This window comes from Tasmannia lanceolata, unplaced genomic scaffold (genome assembly GCF_043159265.1).
Source record: "Tasmannia lanceolata isolate RefF3 unplaced genomic scaffold, GAP_Taslan_0.1 ptg000087l, whole genome shotgun sequence".
In the NCBI taxonomy this organism is placed as follows: Eukaryota; Viridiplantae; Streptophyta; class Magnoliopsida; order Canellales; family Winteraceae; genus Tasmannia; species Tasmannia lanceolata.
Window position 1 is genome coordinate 122,501 of NW_027518764.1, and position 3,336 is coordinate 125,836.

The window sequence follows — 3,336 nt, forward strand, 5'->3', positions numbered from 1 at the left end:
GATGGTTGCTATCTTTCTTGCGGTGGGTATTGTTCCAGACTTTTCTAGTGCAATTAATGAACAGTAATAGGATGATTATGATTGGATTTAGCACACTTTTAAAGAGTAGTAGAGTTTATAGTTCGTCTTTTCTTTTTCTTCCTTCCCCTACCATTATTTTAACTAGAAATTTGTGTACTGTTGAATGTTCACTTGTGCAGCTGTCTGCTGATATTGACTTTATCTATAAAGATTTGACGGATAATATTTTTAGTATGTCTCGTTACCGATTAGCTGTTATTCAACAAAAAGTGGTTTCTGGTTTATACGTTCTATCTCCGCTACAAGTTATGTACATAAAGAAGGCGGATCTTATTCGGTTTTTAAATGATACGCTACCTGATTGTCCCGATATCATGCTTGGAACTGGCTCTGATTCAGATATTATTTATGTGGTTATGCCTGAAAAAGAGGATGTATTGGTGTTAATGGGATTATCCCTAATGTTATTTCGTCTTTCTCATGGTCGCTTGCCAAAAGATGGTTACCGATTAGAAAATCTGGATGATTCCTTTTATTACGGTCTTCAACAAATGGGAAAGGTGGATAGACTGTACAAGCTTGACTTAAAGGATTAATTAAGGATAATTCCAATCAGTCTTATTTTAGATAAGGTTAAGCCTTTTGTTGGAGATGGTTCAGTTTATAAACTAATTTCATCTTTACTTTTTCTCCCTATCATTGATGATGATGGAAAGAATAGGTCTGATATAAGCAAGGGTATACCACCAGTGGGTGAAATCACGAGGGTATTATTCAATATAGTCTTAATGGACATCTTCGATCGTGAGTTTCCCAAAAGGTTTCCTGGGATTGCATTTTCTAGATTCATCAATGAAGTTTTTATTTCGACTAGAGGAAATGATGAAGTAATCTTCGACGATAAAGCTGGATATGCGCTATTGGAAGAACTCAGTCTGGCTGGAAAGATCGTGTCTATTGGACCGGGTGATGATCCCCTTCTGTGTTTTAGAAAGATTATTTTCTTGGACTCAAATAGTAAGGTACACGTGTGCGATCCTATAGAATATTTTTAGTAGCAGCATAGGCTTCGCCGACTGAGAGCCATGTCGAAAGGGGCCACGTCCGGATTCAACTAACCTAGCTTCCAAGCCGCCAAGTGAAGTAAGGCGAGCGGAGTGAGGGTGAGGGACCGAACGCAACGACTCAACCGATAGGGCGAAGGAGCGAACCCTGTAAGGGAGAGGAGAAGCAGGCGAGTGCGGCAAATGAGGCTTTTCATCGCCGATTGAGTGTGAACCTGGGGCTGGATGTCACTCATGGATTTCAAGCTGTAAGCCGGCACCTATCTATCTAATAGTAAGAGTCTGTATTTCCATTTCCCTTCTTTCCTTACCTTCAGTGGACAGGTAGCTCACAAGCTACTACTGAACTATACGATAAAACAGTTCATGTACCTATATTTTTTCTTACAAGGGCACCGCTTTCGCGATAGGGCCGTTGCTTGTTTCTAACGAGCGAGTACACGCACAATAAGAGTTTTCCGTACAGGCCAGCTATTCCCATGAGGTGGTTGAAACGCAAGGTTTTGTTAAATAGAAATTGCCCTAGAATCGAATCAAGTTGGTCGGTCAAGACCAGTGGTGGTTGGGCAGCGTGATAGGACAGTAGCACCGGGTCAGCCTCACGCCAATCGGCAAGAAGCACAGTTCCAAGTACAGATTACCAGGTCAAACAGCACAGGGCCAAGGAAGACCTCAATAAGGATAGAGATGCAAGCCCTGCAGCGCCTAACGAGCAAGGATCGAACTCTTCTAACTGCGAGGCTGCAACTAGACAATACTCTGTCACACTGGTTGAAACCTAAAGAGAAAATCCCTTCATGGATAAAAGGTGAAGAGCAGCACCCTCGGGAAGAAGGCTCGCTCTTTACACCTTCCATTCGAACATTGCCATTCCTATTCCTATTCTATCGTGACTGCACCAGTTAGTCTCTTGGTCGTATAAGCCTCTCCTTTTCAATGCCCTAGTTCGACTCCAAGTGAAGGTTTCAAGGTGGCGAAGGGTTTACTCAAACCTCTTCTTTCTTCCGTAGATGGATGAGATGTCTCATCCTCTTATTCTACTAGTAGGTAGGGCGGAAACACACCTTCTTATTTGCCGGTTGAAAGCAAGACTATTCTAACTCTTTTTCACTGGTAAACTCTCGCTCCGGCCCCATAGAATGACGAGCACTCAGCCCCTTCATTTCATTGCTAGTTCACTTTAATTGCCTGCAATTCGACATTCCAGTTCGGGCCGACCCACCACAGTCAGGGTCTGTTTCAAGTTCAGTTTCTAGGGCACTGCCTACATAAGATGACTTATTCGATTCACTCCCCTTATCAACTGACCGGTTCGTTAGCACTGTTGCTAGCTTATCCCCATTGCCTGTCTCTTTCTCCCTTACCTGATTTGATAGCGAGACCTTCTCCAAGTGACCCTACCAGCTTCTCGATACCAATCTTACTGTTGAAGAAGAATCAAGAAAAAAGGATCCATTTTATATATGACCATTGGAGGAACCGGATGAGGAGAGAAAGATCCACTCACGCCTTTAAGCTAGGGCTGAAGGGCGGGCGAACCCACATCTATCTCAATTGGGAAGTTGGCTAATCTAGGGCGGAACAAAGGGAGCTAAAGATTGACTCCAGCCTTTCGATCCATCTTGTTGGTAATGTGACATCTGGTTCCACAGTTTCAGTTGCTCCCACAGGTGCAGTTCCATTCCCATTTCCTCCTGTGCCTATGGATATTGCGATGATAAAGGCTTTCGCGTTAGGGCGATCACTCTCTTTTTGAATCCCGAAGAAGTAGCCTTCAAAGGCGAGGCCCGATCTATCAATAGAATAGGGTGTGGTCTCCGATCAGACTGGTCGTTTCAATCATTCGCTATAAGTCAAGCTTGTCGACAGACCGGGGCGATTCATTCAAGGCAGCTCGAGGGCGGCACTCTCCCTATTCTTTTTTGAAGGCCACCTTTCATTGATAGCCAGAACAACCGACAGAAGGGGGGAACTTTAGTAGACTTTCGCTCTATTTTCACTCGACAAACGGCGCGCAATCAGACCTTAAACTCTTTACTTTTTAGCCTGAGAGGAGGCGATCGGCACACAAAGAAAGAAGAAATAGGAAGACCAAAAGGGAACGACTCCCCTCTCACTTTTCCCCTGGACCTCTCCCCCCAGCCCCCCGCGCTGGTTAAGTATCATGGGTTCGAATCCCATTTCCATCTGTCTTTTCCTACTTATTAGTTGAGGCATTCTTGAGATTTCATTGAATATCTAAACTCAAAAC